Source organism: Giraffa tippelskirchi, chromosome 6 (assembly GCF_054371585.1).
Source record: "Giraffa tippelskirchi isolate mGirTip1 chromosome 6, T2T-mGirTip1v1.2.pri, whole genome shotgun sequence".
Lineage (NCBI taxonomy): Eukaryota > Metazoa > Chordata > Mammalia > Artiodactyla > Giraffidae > Giraffa > Giraffa tippelskirchi.
In genome coordinates this window covers 131509402-131529443 of record NC_137280.1, presented here as the reverse complement: position 1 = coordinate 131529443, position 20042 = coordinate 131509402, and the positions used below count along the sequence as shown (strand labels likewise).

The 20042-nt window shown below is 39.8% G+C and overlaps 1 protein-coding gene across 7 annotated transcripts in view; it reads left to right on the top strand.

Moving 5' to 3' along the window:
• DPYSL3 (dihydropyrimidinase like 3) overlaps positions 1 to 20042 on the top strand; it is a 222413-nt gene that overhangs the window by 66733 nt on the left and 135638 nt on the right. The window lies entirely within an intron of this gene.

The following is a 20042-nucleotide window of genomic DNA, read 5'->3' as shown; positions in this document are numbered from 1 at the left end:
CTTGTTTTGACCAATAGAAGTAATGTTCTGGGAAGTAACAATATACCCAGGCTTCTTCAACACTTATATTTGGAATATTCTCACTTGGGACCCAGTGGCCACAGTGAGAGAAACCCAAGTCACATGGAAAGGCTATGTTTAGGTGTTCCAATTCATAGTCCCATTTGATAGTCAGGATCAACTGCCAGCTCTGTGAGTAAGGCATTGTAAATGTCCGACCCAGCCAATCTGTTAGATGACTCCAGCCTCAAGCACCATCCGAGTGCAACCATGTTGTAGGTTGGGTAAAGTAGATTCTGAGTCAGAGAAGTTCCATTAGGGAGTGCCCTGGGGATATATGCTGTGGAATGTATGGAAGGGAAGGGTGGGAGGCAGGGTTGACAAAGGGCGAAATCAAACTGTTAAGCAATTCCCTCAACTGATGCTTTTAGGGAGCTCTGAGGATGAGATGATCCCTTGTATCTGTCTCAAGTTGGGAAAAGGGGATTGTGCTTTATAGTCCCTATATTAACCAGTCTTTGGGTACAGGCTACTCGGGAAAGGGTGTGAGACCTTGGGTGAGGTGACCCCCATAAACCGAGGCTTTCCCTGAAAAAGACTGCCAGCAAGGGCTATAATATGGTCTTCATTTCTGAAGCAGGGTCTGATCGACATATCCCAGGGTTCACCACATACTTCATGAGAGATCTCAAGAGAGCACTACCCAGCTGAGCCCAGTCAACCCACAGAATCACAAGAGGTGACCATAATTTGTTGTTCCAAACAATTTAGGATTTGGGAGCGAGTTTGTTAGCATTCATAGATAGGTAGAAGAGAAAGTGTAAAACAGACTGAGCTTTGGAGAACCTCTCTGTTAAAAGGGCAGAGAGAAGAAGAGGAGACAGTAGAAACACAGAGAAGGAGTTACTCAGAAAGCAGGGGATAAAGCAATCTGTGGTGGCAGCCTTGGCCCCACTGACCCTCATTCATCTCTCCTCCCCTTCTTCTTCAATCTGTATGGCAGTGGAATTGACTGCTGCAAGCTGCTTTTCACAATTCTGACGTTAGTTTGTTTCCAGCAGAGATTAATTTATGAAGAGCACTGATGGAAAATTGGAGGGAAGAAGAAAAGGAGAAATCAGGGACTTCCTCTCCTTCTCGGGGATGGTGTCTCTGATTGTGGCCATACCTCTGTCCTGGCTCCAACTTTTTTCCAGACAAACCCCCTATGATGCTAGCTTCTGCAGGGTCCCTCAAGCTCCTTCTCTCCTCTTTGTTCCTCCAGCCAAAGTTGATACTGCATTTCTTCTGTGGCCCATTTCTGGTTTTGTCACTTTCTCCTTTTCAGCTCTTCGGTCACCTATGTTATCAAGGCCCTGAATTAAATTCCCTCTTGTCAAATAGCAAGAATAGTTTCGTTTTCTTGATTAGATCCTGACTTGATTTGATCCTACAAGCCAAGTGAAGAAAGCATGTCAAAATGGAAGGAGTAATTAACTATGCTAAATGCTGCTGAGAGGTCAAGCAAGATGAGGGTCAAGAATTGCTTATTAGATTTAAAATGGAGGTCAATGGTGACATGACCAGCGTGGTTTCAACAGCGTGTTGGACAAGACAAAGGTCAATTATGTTCAATCAGGGACCACCTCTGCAGCTTTGGTAGTAGGTCCAGTCCCCTAAAGGATTTATACAGAAAAGACAGAATAGTTGTGAGGAAATAATCACAGTATCCACTTTTCACCCTCACTGAGAAGAGGCAGAAGGCTAAAGCCACAAGAGGAAATTCATCATTGTGGAAAGAACCCACTATCAAAGTCAGAACTTTCCAGTGAATAAACTCCAAGACTTAAGTTCGTGACAGAAATACATGCCAAAGCAAGAAGGTAAAGTCACATGTGGAAATTTCAGAAACTGGTTAAAGCACCAGGAGAATTTAGAATTCCTTCAGGGAGCAGTGGTTTTCTGCTTTCCAGACCTTATCTTTGGAATTGGACAAACCAATTAACAGTGTATTGTTGGTGAATTTATTGCAGGAAGTTAGTATAAGCTGATAAAATATGTTTATCTGCAATAAACTTTAGAATACAACATTTTTGAGTAGTGAGTCCATTTGAGGGAAGCTAATCCAAAGAAATAATCCTAAAAAAGGAAAATGTTTAGGCATAAAGATGAATACTAAGCTAATATTTATTAGAATTGAAAAGTTAGAAACATTGTTAGTTTAGGAATCTGGGAATATGTAGTTAAATTATAGAGCATCCACTCAGAAGATTACTATGAAAACCATTAAAAGTTACAGTTTTATACACAAAAATACAATTTAATGTTCAGCTTTTAAAATGAAGGATGTGGCATTTATATGCTAAGCATAATTATAACTAAATAGAATTATCAACAGTGTGAAAGTAGTGAGACCCTGGGTAATCTTTCTACTTTTCTCTGTTTTTATTGGTAATGTATAAATTTTTTTTTAATAAATTTATTTATTTTAGTTGGGGGCTAATTACTTTACAATATTGTAGTGGTTTTTGCCATATTTAATAGTAGAAAAATACATTCTTTAAAACGAAAAAAATTCCAGGTGACAGGAGACAAGTTATTTCTTATTGGAGAAATTCTGTATTTAGAAGGAGACACAATAGAGATGATTTTTTTTACTCTTAAGATAGGCTATATTTTAGCTAATTAATGTCTTAATCTGAGTTTCAATTTCTCTGCTGCTGCTGCTAAGTTGTTTCAGTCATGTCCAACTCTGTGCGACCCCATAGATGGCAGCCCACCAGGCTCCCCCATCCCTGGGATTCTCCAGGCAAGAACACTGGAGTTGGTTGCCATTTCCTTCTCCAATGCATGAAAGTGAAAAGTGAAAGTGAAGTCGCTCAGTGGTGTCCGACCCTTAGCGATCCTATGGACTATAGCCTACCAGGCTCCTCCGTCCATGGGATTTTCCAGGCAAGAGTACTGGAGTGGGTTGCCATTGCCTTCTCCTCAATTTCTCTAGTTGTTTGTAATTAGCACAATATTTAACTCATGTCAAAGCTACTTCCCTTTCTTATTCCATTACCGATGTTTTTAATATCATGTCATGATGCTTGAACTGACAAAATTGGTTATATGCGAATGTCACAGCCAACTGCTACAAGTTTCTGGGATCCTAATTATATAGATGAAAGCTTGTGTTGCATACAAATGGATTGAAAACCTTCACAGAGAGGAATAAGAAAAAAATATGCTGTAATAAAAATATCTTTAACACAGTCTTTAGGAGGAAAAATGGGGGATTGAATCTGAAATGAATATATGCTGTTCAAATACATTACAAGTTCTCAGTCTCAGATCTGAAAGGTTCTGTTTACAAATCTCCCCATCCAGAACCAACACCCTTTTCAAACCACTCTGTTATTTCAAAACCTAAATGGATAGATTACATGTTATGCTTTCTTTGTATTGTTGGAGAGTACATGCTAACAAAAGATAAGGGAGCTCTCAGACATTAAGCTCAGAAGAATGTCAGTGTCAACCAGTACAGTACTTCCAACAAACCCCAAGAACAAAGAAATAGTTGGGATTCCATTGGAAATGAGGAAAATCTGACAGTTCTTTTTGCTTCTTCTTAAGGTTAACCAAGAAGCATCAACCAACATTATCTGCTTGGCTTTGATCATACCAACAAAACATTCCAGATATCTTATGCAGGCAAAAGCTAGAGGTCTAACCTTCAATTCCCCTTGCATTCCTCAAATTATTCTAAAAGATAAATAAACAGTGGCTATGTTTAAGAGATTCTGAGCAGGTATATAAACGTTTCTCCAAAATTTAGCGTTCTTCCTTCCCTCAGGTCAGGCATGGTATCTTTTCCTACTCACAGTAGTTCGGATTCCTCTTCACCGACTTATAGATTATTGACAAGCCTAATCCATTCAAGTTTTAATATCACCTTGAGTCAGAAACAGGGTATAGTATAGGTCAAATGGTACAGTGTAGTATTTAAAGCATAGGCCTCTGGGCCAATGTTCCTAATTCAAATCCTGCCTTTACCGCTTACTAGCTGAGTGACTTCATTCCTGCAAAAGGATGACATTAGTACCTTCCTCCAGGGAGTTGGGACTCAATGAATTAATACACACGAAGTACTTAGAGTGGTGCTGGGTACATTGTGTGTATTCGTAAAGCGTTAGCTGTAATTATAATCAGCAACTTTTGTGTCTGGCTTCAGGAAATTCCTTGAAGATGATTATACCCACCCTTCAAGATAATATGCTAGGACTGATAATTAATCTCTCTAGCTCATTTAAGTGAACATCTGGTAAAGTTTTCATTCCAAACAATGTCAATGGGAATGACTCGGCCAGACCATGACTAAATAAGGCAAACATTCTCTAATTCTCCTGTATTGCTGACCAAAAAGGTTTTCCCCCCTCTGCTTTAAGCCAGAGACAATATTAAGGCATGGTGGTAATTTATTTCATTTTACAGACAAGGGAGTGGTTAAGTTAAATACATGGATTCCAACTACAAATATCTGGGTTAGATATTTTTTTAAGAGCAAACTCTTACAACACCATTTTTATTCTCCAGGAATGTGACCACAAAATCTTGGTTATTTAGTATGATAATGTCTCTCTTATGGAGAGAAAAGGTGAAGGTAATATAGCTGATTGACAAATGGCAGTCTTCACCAAAGTTATATGTTGCTCTGTAAAATGTAACACCTTCTTATCACAAAACCTTCATGCCCCAAGGATTCTAAAACTAGCAAAAACACTCCTTATTCCATAGAATAATAGAGTTGAGGAGATTTTGTTGTCTTTTGTTGAATCACCACAGTTTAGACAGGGGCTAAGTTAAGAGTGAAGCAGAAAGCTGACTTATTTAAGGCCACGTGGCAAGTTTAGGACAAGTCTGGAACTAGAATTAGGTCACTTAACTCCTAGAGCAGTTCTTTTCATATCTTTCCTGTGCTTCCCCAAAATCCACTGACCGCAATTATGTTTAACAGGGTCTTGGCACCTTGACTTCCAGAGAGATATCAGTGTAGATTTCCTTCTTCTATTGTCTTTTTTTGCAAGTTGAAACCAAAATTCCTTTCCATCCTGACTACCTGGAATTCATATGTAGCATTTTTTGCTTTTTTTTAAAAATAATTTTATTGATTTACAGTGTTGTGTTAATTTCTGATGTCCAATAAATTGACTCAATTATACATATATATTCTTTCCCATTCTATGTTTTTTTTTATTTTATTGAAGTTGTTTTAACATTGTATTAATTTCTGCTGAGTATTTTGTCTCTTTAAGCTATTCAGTTCAGTTCAGACAGTCAAACGAGTCTGACTCTTTGTGACCCCATGGACTGCAGCGCACCAGGCCTCCCTGTCCAAAACCAACTCCCGGAGTTTACTCAACTCATGTCCATTGAGTCGGTGATGTCATCCAACCATCTCATCGTCTGTCGTCCCCTTCTCCTCCCACCTTCAATCCTTCCCAGCACCAGGGTCTTTTCAAATGAGTCGGTTCTTCGCATCAGGTGCCCAAAGTATTGGAGTTTCAGCTTCAGCATCAGTCCTTCCAATGAATATTCAGGACTGATTTTGTTTAGGATGGACTGGTTGGATCTCCTTGCAGTCCAAGGACTCTCAAGGGTCTTTTCCAACACCACAGTTTAAATGCATCAATTTTTTGGCTCTCAGCTTTCATTGTATGTAGTCCAACTCTCACATCCATACATGACAGTGGATGTGCCAAAAAAATTTCATACATTGTACCTGAGAAGGTTCTAACTGTCTATTATTGAAGATGCTTCATAAGGATGATATGAAGGGATGATAAGAACCCTATGATAGGGATGATATGAACCCTATAACATAGATAATATTGTTAATACTCTTTGACAGATGAGGATAGTGAGGCTTAAGTATTAAGTCAATTGCCTAAAGTCAAACAGGAATGAACTATCAGCATTCAGTCAGACACTGATAATCTTACCCCCAAACCTGTAGGTAAGTTTTTTTTTTCAATTTTGGAACTCTCACTACCATCCACAGATCTCTCACTGTCTGATTGTTCTATTTCTTTCTTTGAAGTTCACATGAATATGCTCTAGATTTGTTGGCTTGATGCTATTTTTTCCAGTATTTTATTTCACAAGAACTTATACAATAGTTAAGTGCCTGTTATTGTTCTAAACAATATATAGATAAATAGACTGATAGATAGATGTAGATAGATATGAATATATATACCTCACATAAATTTCATCTTTATCACAACCCAATGAGTTTAGTAAAATTAGTAATTAGTATCCTCATTTTATAGGCAAGGAAACTCAGGCGTGTGTGTAATTGCCCAAGGTCACACAGCTAGAAAATGACAGATTCTACCATAAAAGTTGCATCATTTAATTTTGTACTTTGTTCTCTTCCTTTATTTCTTTTTTATTAAGAGCATATTTTCAAAAGAAAACTCCAAGAGAACTGTTTTAATAGAAAGAAGATTAGATCATCCCATATTTCTCCTCAACTCCCATTCCATGATAATCTTTGGGGTATACCAAGGATCAGAATCCAAAAACTACCACTTTAGAATGTGCTTAAATAATTTTTTTTCTTCCTCAGTTATTTCACATAGTTGTTACCTGTTCTTAACCCAAAAGAATTTTGTTGCCACAAGCAGTAGCTTGCAGGTGATTACAAAACCATTTAAAAAGTGATCATTATAAGGGCTATGTACTAACATGGCAAGATGACTATAGTGTAATATTAAGTAGAAAAAAGGAATGGAACTGTGTGCATTGTATATAAAGCTATGTAAATTCTATAAAGCTGTGTAAGAATCTATGGTCCATATACCTTTGAGGGGCTGTGTTAGAGCAGTGGGATTATGGGTGATTTTTTTCTTTTCAAAATTTCATCTGAGGCTATTCTATTGTCTAAATGAAAACATCCCAAACAAAATACCAAAATAAAGAGATATTCCTGAGAAATGACATGTGTTTCAAGCTAAAGTAAAGACTTGGTTGTAGGTGAACGAGAAGGATGGTGATTCTTCTCCAGATTATGTTTTGGGGCTATCTGTCTCATAATGGTCTTCTAGAATTTAGGAGATTATGTTAAAGATATTGTTCTGGAAAATAAGCCAAGAGACTGATACATTGAATTATGTCCTTCCTCTTAAATATAATGTAGCCATTAAACATATTATTTATGGTGAATATATTATGATGTAGGAACATGTTCAGATTTTGTAAGAAGTAATATAATGTAGTATGCCTATATAGTATGGCAGTTATAATATGAAGGAATAAATGTAGGAAAAGAAATACATCAGAATATTAAGATTGTTTGAGTTGGAGAGAAAGCAGTTGGATCATTTTTCTTCTCTTCTTTTATTTTTCTGTATTGTTTCAAATATTTTATAATAACCACGAATTATAACATAGAGCTGGCAACTGCAGTTTTAAGACGAATTAAGAACTGGAAGTCAAAAGTGGAAGAAGTCAGCATCTTCACTGAGGATTCTGAGAGTAGCAGAAATTGTTCAGAGTTCCACTTCCCATCTCTCTCCCTCCATGAGGGATGAGAGACCAGAGGGAAATGGAAGATCATTCAGTCTGAATATGGCTTTCAAATTTCTCAAAACTAGATGTGTAGCTGGTGGTTAGTCCCTGGGGTCTTAGACAAAAGTCAGTCTTTAAAAGGGAATGCAATTTAGGAATAAGACTATAGTTGTCCACCTTCTCATGGAAACGGTTTTTGTTTTTAAATACAACTCAACTTCAAAGATATTATAAAAACTAGAAAAAGAAACTACTGTATCGATTGCATTTTCCACTTGAGACTAATAGAAACAATTCTATTTAGGAGGTTGTAGGATCTCAGAAACTCCCAAACCTGGCTGGTGATCAGAACAACCTTGGAAGCTTTTAAAAATATTAAGTGACTAGGCTCATAGGAGTCTGTGACTCAGTAGACAAGTGGTGAGGGTTCTCTCTGGTTTGTTTAAGCAAAGACCTGTAACTAGGCCAAAAAAAAACACAACACACCATCTTTGTGTGACCAACCACATTGTGATTCTCTGGGGCATGTTCTGATTTTAGCACTAAACATCCTGCATCCCAGGCAACTCCTCAGTAAGGGGCAAACAGGGCCATTAGGTCATCCTAAATCATCTTTGCAGATTCCTAACCATGACATACATTGGAATCACTTTTAGTCAAGGTGCAAGCACAGAGAAATGAACAGAAAGAATGAGTGAAATCTTTGGAATGAACAAGTTATCTTTCTTGGACCATGGAAGTCATAAAAGTGATCACATTAGAAAAAAGAAAAACCATCTAGTTTTTAATCTTCTAACTTCCTGAATATTTCTCCTTTCCAATGAACATTTTATTTAGGAGAATATGGCAGGGATTCTTAGCTGTTGTGCCTCCATTTTAAAATGCAACTCTTAGGAATAGGCCAAAAGTATGACAATTTTATCCAAAATGTAGGTCCAATCCTTAGCCATCATGAGTAAACATTGACTTTATTTTTGTTTCTTTTTTCTAATGTTCCAATGGTAAGATAATGAACTCAGACATTAACTAAATGGCTTCCTTTCAAAGTTTGGACTAGAATTAAAATGTTTGGGTCACTTGTTCTCTCTGTTGAAGCTGGAATGGGTAGCATAGAAATTCTTGCACTGTGTGACCCTCTTCAGCCTTTGTTCGATAGCAATATAGTAGGAAGTGTGGAATAAGAACTTGAGATCAATGAGAACAATGAGAAGAGTGCTGTACGTTATTATTAGAGATTTATTCTATTATGAGGAACACACATGGAACCCTGAGAAATTATACAACTTTAAGCAAGCCTCTTAAACATGTAATGAAGAGTGACTTTTTGCCCTTTCTGTACCAAATCATAGTCTGGAAGCAAAAACTGACCAGTTAGTTTTCAATCATTGTCCCAAATAAAGATATAGTATTTTTCCCAGGAAAAACAAAACACTGTTATTTTTACCTTTCTTAACTCTGTGTTAAGGAGAAAGAAATTAAGTGGAATTGCTGAAAGATATGATTTCCTAGCAAGTCCTTTTGACATTCATCCCCAATGCAGAATCTTGGAGAAAGCTGGCTTATAAAACTTTAATAGCTTTGGCTCTGCTTTCCAAGTGTCTTATTTACTTTAACAATAGGCTTCCTAACCAGGATCACAGAACAAGGAATCTATTGCTAAATCAGTCTGTCATCTAGCTGGGGCCAAGGAAAATTCAAGGGATGGCCATGCTTGGGAGAAGCTGAGGTGACCTGTGTGCAATGTGTAAGGGCTTAGCCTACTTGCTCTGGAAGCAAAGTGGTTAGGTTCAAATCCAGGCTTTCCCTCTTACTAGCTCTATAGCCAACAGGCAAGATATTTTAACTTTAAGACTCAGTCCCCATCTGTAAAATGGAGTGAAAAATACTGACCCTGGGAGATTTTGTGGTTTTAATAAGATAAGCAAAGCATGTAGCATGGTGTGGGAAGTGAAGTATGTGCTCAGTAAGTGCCAGTGGGTGATGGGAAGTAAGGTATGTGCTCTGTAAGGGCCGGTGGCTGATGGGAAGTGAGGCATGTGCTCTGTAAGGGCCGGTGGCTGATGGGAAGTGAGGCATGTGCTCTGTAAGGGCCGGCGGCTGATGGGAAGTGAGGCATGTGCTCTGTAAGGGCCGGCGGCTGATGGGAAGTGAGGTATGTGTTCTGTAAGTGCCGGTGGCTGATGGAATTCTCTCTCCGTCATTCTTTCTGTTCCAACCACATCCGATAGATTAGTTCCTACAATGAACTACATCATTGAGTTTCAATCATAGACCTTCACAGATTCCCTTGAAGCTACAGGAAGCTCTAGCCCTTCACCTTACTAAATCTCATCATCCTTTCAGCCTCAGTTATTGGAGAAGACTCACCCACTCACCTAAACCTTAGGCTGGTCATAATGTCTTCCTGAACCTTTCTTTTGTCAGGACTGGCACAAAACAAATAACAGTTATTTACTAATATCATTCTTTTTTTTTTTTTTTTGGCTGCTCTGGGTCTTTGTAGCTACAGGCAGCCTTTCTCTAGTTGCGAAGAGTAGGGGCTACTCTCTAGTTGTGGTGCACGGGCTTCTCATTGCGGTGGCTTCTCCTGTTGCTAAGCTCGGGCTCTAGGGTGTGCGGGTTTCAGTAGTTGTAGCACATGGGCTTAGCTGTTCCACGGCCTGTGGGATCTTCCCCTGCACTGGCAGGCAGATTCTTAACCACTGGACCACCAGGGAAATCTCTCATTCTTATTTAGAAACTTTTTGTCACAAATCAAATAAATGGGGTAAAGACAGCTTTACAAAATCATGGACTCTCCCACCTCTTGTTGCACATAACCAGTTTACAGCAAAAGGTATCATATAGCATTTGCCAAACTTCAGTAATTCTTACACTAACATCATGGTTTGTGCCATATCTCTACAATACCTATACTATTTACCCAGAATTTTCTTGGTTATATTGGTTCACTTTTTGTTCACATTTATTTGTTTTGAGGAAATATTAAATCACAGCCCATAATGAGAAACCAGAATTTGGGAACAACTAGTCTTTCATCTCACTTCTGTTCCAGGAGACTGAGGCCTGGGGAAGGAACTTTCCTGCAGTCTTTTACCAAGTATGTGTCAATGGCTTATCAGTGAAGATAGCTCAGAGTTCACACTTTTAGCCTGCATTCATCCTCTAGAGTAGGGGTGGAGGTAGGTTGGGAGAGGTTAGAGCCCAACCTCCAGGATCTGATGCCTGATGATCTGAGGTGGAGCTGATGTAATAATAATTGAAATAAAATGCACAATTAATATAATGTGCTTGGATCATCCTGAAACCACCCCCCACCCCTACTCTGTGAAAACTGTCTTCCACGAAACCAGTCCCCAGTGCCGAAAAGGTTGGGGACTGCTCTTCTAGAGTATTCCACACTGTCTCATGTGAGTTTCATTCCAGAAGGTCCTGTGCTAGTTTGGTTGACACATTTGGAGGGGACTAAGAATAATCTATGCTTATTTTTGATAACTTACAAAGCTAACTAAAGAACATACTGGCTAACATAAAATAATGCCCTAACTCAAAGAAGTAATTTATGTTTCAGAAACCATGACTGACTGGTGATTTCCTTCCTTATCTCTTAAGATCCACTCCAGTAGCTTCTACCTACTTTAGAAAAGAAAGAAAGAAAGAAAGAAACTGAAGATGCTCAGTCATGTCTGACTCTTTTGCAACCCCATGAACTGTAGCCTGCCAGGCTCCTCCATCCATGGGATTTTCCAGGCAAGAGTACTGGAGTGGGTTGCCTTACCAACAAATAAAAACAATATAATTAGAACAAATTTCATTATTGCAATGACAGTGTTATAATGGAAAAGCTGCTGCTTCTTTATAAAAAGTTTTATTGAGATTAATTCACATTTCATATAATTAAAGTACTATTCAATGTTTTTCATATAGTCACATGGTTGTGCAACCATCACCACAATATAATTATAAAGCAATTTTTCCTCCTAAAAGAAACCAGTTTCCACTACCAGAAAATCCCCATTACCCTTGCTTCCCGCTCCTAGTCCCCTCAGCAGTAAGTGATCACTAATCTACCTAACCTACTTTCTGTCTCCAGGACTTTCCATGTAAGTGGTCCCTGGTGCCACATCATACAATATGTGGTCTTTTGTGACTGGATTCTTTCACATAGCAGAATGTTTTCAAAGTTAATCATGTTGTTGCTTCTCTCAGTACTCTTTTTTTGTTGTTGTTTTTTTGGCTGAAAAAAGCTTTATTGTTTCCATTTGGTCCAAGGCTTGGGAGAGGGCTCCAGGGGAGTTAAAAAACTGCCTAGTGGTTGGAGAGAGAGGTTTTGGGTAGAAACAATGACACAAGAGGGGCTCCTCAAAAGCCAGTTGGGGGACTTCCCTGGTAGTCCAGTAGTTAAGAACCCACCTTGCAATGCAGGGGACACTAGTTCAACCCCTGGTCTGGGAAGATCCCACATGCTGTGGAGCAACTTAGCCTGTGAGCCACAACTTCTGAGCCCGTGCTCTAGAGCCCACAAGCTGCGACTACTGAACCCACGTGCCTAGAGCCTGTGCTCTGCAACAAGAGGAGCCACCGCAATAAGACGCCCACACACCAGAACTGGAGAGTGGCCCCCGTGCAGCAACGAAGACCCAGCACAGCCAATAAATAAATAATAATAAATACACATATATAAAAGCTAGTGGACTTTGAAAGATCACAATTTACTATCAATATTTGTGCTTAAGGATGAGGCTTGAGAAGAGATTCTTGCACAGCCCTGCCTGGGGACCAGCCAGCCTGTGGAGATCAGTTATGTGGTCGCCGTCTCCTTGATGAGTTTGACCACTCCTCTAGGAAGTGGCTCTCCCGGAAGACACAGAGCTGGGGGTTCCACGCAGGCAGAACCCATGGGACATGGAGACCCAAAGGGGCCTGCTTCAAGTTCTTCTCCACAGGAAGGGTGGCTTAACTAGTGTCCTGGGTTTTACCCCACTCATCTTGAGATGACATCTGCACATCCTGGAAGAGGGCGCAGCCACCGAGCTGGGTTTGCATTTTTCAAAAGACGCTGGGTGCCCTCACGCTTCTCCTCAGCCAAATTGAGAAAAAAGTGACGTGGTCAAAGCAGAAGTCCTGAGAAAGGTAGGTGTAGGAGGCCTGCAGATGCAGGTTGACCAGGTGGTTGACAGAATAATTCTGACAAATCTGGGAGTTCATGGTTGCTCTGTAATAAGGAACGTGAACATGTTAGTCACTCAGTCATGTCTGACTCTTTGCGACTCCATGGGCTATAGCCAGCCAGACTCCACTGTCCTTGGAATTATCCAGGTAAGAATACTGAGTGGGTTGCCATTCCCTTCTCCAGGGGATCTTCCTGACCCAGGAATCAAACCCAGGTCTCCCGCATTGTAGGCAGATTCTTTACCATGTGAACTACCAGGGAAGCTGTAGGAGCTGAGCTCAAAAACCAGTGTCAGCTGGTCCTGGATGCGAGGACAGCTGAGTGGCTGATTCAGAATGTTGAGACTGGAAAAGAGGTTGGATGGTGGTTGGAGGCTTGGAACCATGGGCAACCCTGGGTCTGTTCCATCAAAGTCTGATGAAGAAAGAGACAGACCCATGGGAACTGCCATGTGCACTGTGGTCCTTTTCTTTTTGTAGCTGAATAATATTCTGTTATATGAATATATACTCATTAGTTGGTGGACTTTTGGGTTTCCCATTTTACAGTTATTACAAAGTACTACAAAGATATAGGTAAAAGTTTTATGTGGATGTATGTTTTTATTGCTCTTGGGTATAGAATCATTGAGTTATTCTCAGTGGTAATTCTATGTAAAGCTATGGTTTGCCTTCCCCAAACCCTTGACTGTTCCCTTTTGTAACAGTCCTTCCTACCTCCCATTTTGCTGTATAATATCTCACACTTTGGCTACAGTTTTGGTGGAACTGTCAATCAACTCATCAGGACTGAGCTGCCTCCGCCAAGAGGTGAGCTTGTGATCCAAGTTCTGTCAATCAGATGCCCTGTCCCTGGAATTTGATTCTTTGGCAGAGGGACAGTGAGGCTGAAGGAAGAAGGAACTCATTCATCACTGTCTTTTTACTTTCTACTGTCTCTTTCTATCACAGAGCTGTACTCATACTTCAACTTTTTCTCCAAGTATTGAGTTATACTGAATCTTTCCAATAAATCCCGATTTTTCTTTTCCTTAAGCAGGTGAGCGGTAGCTTTGTTGTTTGCATCCACCTATAGCCATATCTTTAATACCTTCTTTGGATAAATAAAAATACATTCCTATTTCTTGCCCCAAACTAGTCTTTCTCTTCATGCTACTTTAGTCAGCTCAAATCTTCCCCTAACCCCAGTCCATCATCCAAGAGGGAAAGAAAAAACACTCTCCATTATATGCTCTAATCCCCCAAATGTGGAATTCACACAAGTCCTTGAATTCACCCTGTGTCCCAAAGACAAAAATACATATGCCAACACTGCCAGCAATGGTGTCTTCTTTCTTGGTCATGTTATAATCTGAGGGTTTCACAGCAGGCTGGTCCCTGTTTCTTGTATATAAGGAGGATGCAGTTGAAACAAATTAAAGGTTTGTATGCCTTCATTCTGTATTAAACCATAGGCCCACGGGAGAGTTCTTAAGATCCAGAGATTAGATTCTGAACACTTCTTTCCCTCTGTGAAAGACAAAATGTACAGGACAATTAAAGAGAGGATTTTATTCAAGCTGTTGCAATAAGGAAAATACTCATTAATGGGCAACATCTCAGAGGAAAGGACAGGGATCTGTGGTTTACAGAAGGAAGCAGACAAGGAATCAGGAGGCAGAGTGGCACGGGTCTTAAATGAGTCATCTGGGAAGGGTGGTCCTTGTGGTTAGCTCTGCCCCCAAACAGTAAAGCCTGAAGGACAATTAGATAAGGTTCAATGTAGTCCTTTCCTTCCATCCCTCTTTCCTTCCCTCCTTCCTTCAATCTCCACTTTCTCCCTCCCTCCCTGCCTTCCTTCCTACCCTCCTTCTTTTTCTTTCCATATTTTTGTTCACTCGGAAAATATATACATATCGACTGTCTACTTTCATGTTGGGACTAGAGCTCTGGGCTGAAGGTGGAGGATCCTGCTGTCAGGTCCTTGTGAAAGAAAACAGGTTAGCAGGTGCCTTGATCTGCATGGGCTGGGGAGGCGCTGGCCTTTGAGGCACACTCTTCCTCTTACTGCCTCTTGCTTAGCATCCCCCTCCCCATGTCACCTCCCCTGTCTTGGTTTCTGTGTCTTGGATCAAACCCGGGCTCTGTAACAACCTAGAGGTGTGGGATGGGGTGAGAGGTGGGAGGGAGGTTCAAGAGGGAGAGGACATAGGTATATCTATGGCTGATTCATGTTGATGTCTGGCAGAAACCCACACAATATTGTAGAGGAATTATCTTTCAATTAAAAATAAATTTTACAAAAGGTTGAGGTTTGACAGAAAACAACAAAATTCTGTAAAGCAATTATCCTTCAATTATAAAATTAATTTAAAAACTTCAAAATGTCAAAAAAAAATACCTTTTTGTCTGGTTAGCACCATTTTTGTATTTTTTCCCAGGTCAAACTAAATACCTTTTTCACCGAGGAATTTTTCTAGATTTCAAATGAAGTCTATGAAATGTCTTTAATGGCTCCTACCAAGCCCCGTGGAACTTGTTGAAATGATCTACTTTTTCCTACTTTTATGTAAATGGTATCTAAAAGCAGCATTAAGAGAGCCTCCAGTCCCCTCTTCCAACTAGACTGCCTCTCCTAAACTCCTCACATAGAAATTCTAATAGGTTCTCAGAGTGGAATGAATCTCTCCTTCCCTTATTTACTTTTAACAATCTGCCTTGTTGAAAGCATTTATGAATGTCTGCTCTGGTAGTCTGTAGGTCAGTTTTTATTCATATGTCTGTCTCCCAAAATGCCTTTTACACCTACCAGTTGTAAATCTTCCTGGGTTCCAGGTGCAACTGTGAAATGTACTTATTATAGGGAAAAACCACTGTACTTCAGTGGAAAACCCTACATCGGCTATAGCGCATCCTTCCAATGTTACCTTACTCTGATTCTGTGGGAGTCAAAATTCTGTAAGCTGTAAATAACTGATAGCAAGGTACAATAATTCTCTCCACAAATGTAGATTGTACCCAGTGGAGGAAGTCCAGCTGACTTCCGGCTCCCATTGTAGAAGAGTCCTGTTTCCCCCTCATTTCACGCTCATTTCAATATTCCTGATCTATAAGTGTGTCTCTTTTTTTAGTGGTGATTTTAACACATACCTAGTTTTCTTATTAAGGACTTAATAAAACCTCTGACATGTGTTCATATTTATATCTATAGGAGAGTCATAATTTAACCTCTTTTTGAAAATTATACTTTGCCAAGATTGAGTTGCATTAAATTGCTCAGATCATCAAGGTTCACTGAGCTGATGGGTTCAGGGGAAATAGAGTGCAGTAGTTAAGAGTACAAGATTTGCAGTGAGACTTCCTGTGTTCAAGTTCTACCCAGATATACCGCTTTTTTCCCTTAAGCCCTCTGACCTTAGGCATGCTATTTAACCTCTTGGTGCCTCAGCAGAGATAATAATACTGATTTTACAGGACTGCTGTAAGGACTACATGAGCTTTTCAGACAATGTGTGGCATATAGTGCGTGCTCAGTCACTTCAGTCATGTTCGACTCTTTGCGACCCTATGGACTGTAGCCTGCCAGGCTCCTCTGTCCAGGGGATTCTCCTGGTAAGAATACTGGAGTGGGTTGCCATGCCCTCCTCCAGGGGATCTTCCCCACCCAGGGATCAAACCCATGTCTCTTACATCTCCTGCATTGGCAGGCGGGTTCTTTACCACTTCATGCCACCTGGGCAGCCCATATATTAGGGCTCAATAAATCGCAGCTATTGATATTATTATTTAATTAATAAGGAGACTTATAAGTAAATTCTGGGTCCCAGTAAATCTATGCAGGTTAAAGACAGCAAAATTTTTCTAGTCACATGTCTTAAGTATTCACAGTCACAGTTCCATGTATAGGAAGACAAGCTGAGGTGACAGAAAGAGGCAGACTCAAACTCACTTGAGCTATTGTTCTGCAACCTTGTCTCACTTTGCGAATAAAGCATCAAAATGTTAGTCCTGAGAAACCTCTTACTTGACAGACAATAGTCCCTTCCTGTTTCTCTCTTTTAGACCACCTCCCACACCCTCACTCTCCCAGGATTTCTTAACAAATCTCTTCTCAGACTCAAAATGGAAAATGGGCAGAGGCTGCAATTATCAGGGTTATTTTAGTCTCAGGAGACCCATTTTCAAGGTACCAATTTAGAAACCTTTTCTAGCCAATTCCTGCTAATATATTTTCTGAGACATTTTTGGGTCCTCCCTGACCTTACATTTTACCATCTCTCTTTTTGGCCAGATGATAACAGAGCTCTTTCATGAGTATCTCTGATGAAGTGTCAGGAAGACAAAGGCAAAAAGAAGATAAAGAACCCAGAAACAGTAGGGTAGAGAGAGGAAGTGTCAGATTGAACTGGAAAGCCAGCTTGAGAGAAGCAGTCTTTATATGCACACACATGGCAATTTGTGAACTTCACTCAGGAGGAGGAAATTATATCTCAGGGAAGAAAACACAGTGCTTAGGTTGTTGTTGTTCTTTTTATTTTTAGAAGGAAAGGTTTTTGTCTGTTTTGTTTTTGAAGCATAGTTTGGCTTGAAACGTCTGGTATTCTACTATGTGCTTGCTCATCTGCATAGGTAAAAGATGAAAACCACAATTATTTTTTTTCTTAAAGTGCCAAGTTTCTTAATTATGATTCATGGACCCTTAAGTGGTTAAGATAGGTGAACACTGGAAGCATATATGCTTTAATACATTCTTCTGGGAGCCTTACTTTTATTAGCTACTTAAAAGGGCTGAAGATTAACCCAAATTGAAGACTTACTACTTTAGAGGATTTTAAAAGAATGGAATCGTTTTATCATTTCTTCCAGTCAGTATGCAAGGGGGACATGCACATGAAGAAGAGATTTTAACTTGACCTTTGTTCCATCTCTGTCAAGGCCCAGCACTTGGCATGAGTGTAATTCAGGGAGGGAGAGAGGGATTGCAAGAAGCTACAGAGTGTGTGATCATTGCAATTTCACAGACTAGCAAGGGACCACTTTTCAAAATTCTTGTCTCTTCCATGCCACAAAAACAAGAAAGCAAAATGGGTTCATCTTTCCTTTGCAGAAATAAGCGTTCAAGGTCAACTGGTTAAGTGATGTGACCAAGTTCACTCCAGTGGTAAATAATGTTCTGATTATTTAGAATGTTTGAAGGGGTTTGTTCTCTAATGAGACTGAAAAATCACCACATTAAGGTCATCAGTGACTCATTGCAGAGGTCAGGGGGGAAGATCTACCCTCTGCCCTCAGCACAACATAAATGGCTGAATTCATTCTCCCAGCTTTCAACCTGCTTCTGAAACGTCCTGAACTGGATAAAGCAGAGGGGCATGGGAGGAGGAGGGGAAAGTCCACTGATTGTTCATCTTCCTTCCTCAGTAGGCAGCACATATTTAAATTTTCTTAATCATGTATTTAGCAAGACTTAACAAAAGAGGCTGCTTTTGACCAACAAATTTCACTTTTTGGAATCGTTTACCTCTGAACAGCTCCATAGCATCTTTAGAAGTAGACCCTAACCATCATTAGTTTAAAAAAGTTCTCCAAGTGATTTTAATGTGAAGCCAGAACTGAGAATCATTGGTTAGGGTCATAAAACTCTGGATTTTTAAACACCATTTAACAATAAATCACTTCAAACTCAAAGCCTGTTTCCTTTGAGTTTATTAGTTTAAAAATTTAAAAATACATGTAGATACTCTAGAAGAAGTGGCTCAAAGGAAAGAAGAAGGCATAAAAAGTATCTGGTGCCTGGTAAGCTCTCAAAAATGTCAGTTATTAGAGTAATAAAACTACAAAGCAGCTGTTTTCTGAGATGGATACCTTATTTGTTCTGTGATCTGTAAAGTGGGGATATGCAACAAATATTATATAGTGGCCTTCAATGAATACGGAAAATGGAAAAAAAGGAGAGCACACTCTTAAAATTATGTTAATCCTTTTCCATCCTACAATAGGCACTCTCCCCCACAAAGAGTTATAAAAGTGACAAATGTCTCATTACCATATTCAAATGTAATGAATCTAAAATAACTGGGGTTTTTAAGGTGATTAATTCTGACCAAGCACTTTTCCCCTCTTTGCTGGGTGCATAATAATAATTAATTTACAGTAAGCAGGTGATTCACATTCTACTCACACTCCAGAGATTTCCTGGCTAGAGCTAGTGTGGAAGATCAAGCCATCTTGGCTGTCTGCCTGTTCATCCATGGGATTATTCTTTACAACAGACCTAGCCACAGCAAGATGGATTTATGCCCAGTGGACACAGTTGTCCTTATCACCATGCATCTTCTGGGAATGTTCTCCAATTACTGCCACATGTCCTTTGCCTCCTTTTGTAATAATAGGAGCAGCCACTTTTGAGTGCTTCCTCTGTGTCAATTTATGCTAATTATTTTACATATAGTATTGTATTTAACCCTCACAACAGCTTTGTGAATGAAGTATATTATCTCCATTTTGCAGATGAGGAAATAGGCTTAGAGAGGTTAAAAACCTGCCCATGGGCAAAGACCTATTATTTAACACCTGGATTGGAATTCAAGTCTGTCTGGCTATTGACTACCACACTAAATTTCTGTTTGGCCTGCCCAGATTCTGTCCTTTGTTCTAGTTCAAATCAGAGAACAAATAAGGTATCCATCTCAGAAAACAGCTGCTTTGTAGTTTTATTACTCTAACAACTGACATTTTTGAGGGCTTAGCAGGCACCGGATACTTATTATGCCTTCTTCTTTCCTTTGAGCCACCTCTTCTAGATTATCTACATGTATTTTAAAATTTTTAAACTAATGAACTTTTTACACATTGACAGTTAGCTGTAGGTACTTACATACACAGATCATGTCTACTCCCTTTAGTACTCGCACTCTCTGCTCCTCCCCCTCTGCTCATAGGAGACTATTTGCAGCTCTAAGTACCAGCTGCACTATCTCTTACTTCTGGGCTTTTGCTTATAATCTTCTTCTCCAAGGTGCTCCTTTAAGTTCATTTTCCTTCTCCTTACTCATTCTTCAGAATCGGTTTCCCACAGCGGCCGAAGATGGCTTTACCTGGCCCGTGTCTCAGCTGATCTACTTGGTAGCACAAAATATATTTGTCTCCTCCGTGTTGTTGGGAGTTCCTGTACCACAATGACTGAACTGCATCAGCTGTTCATAGCAAAGTGTTCGCATATGGTAGACCTTTGGGGAAAAATGTTTTGTTAATAACGGAATTCATTCCGATTTCTGTAATCCACACTAAAACACCTAGGCGGCACCACAGGCCATATTTCAAATCACTGCCTTGCCAGCTTTGAAGAGGGGAATCAA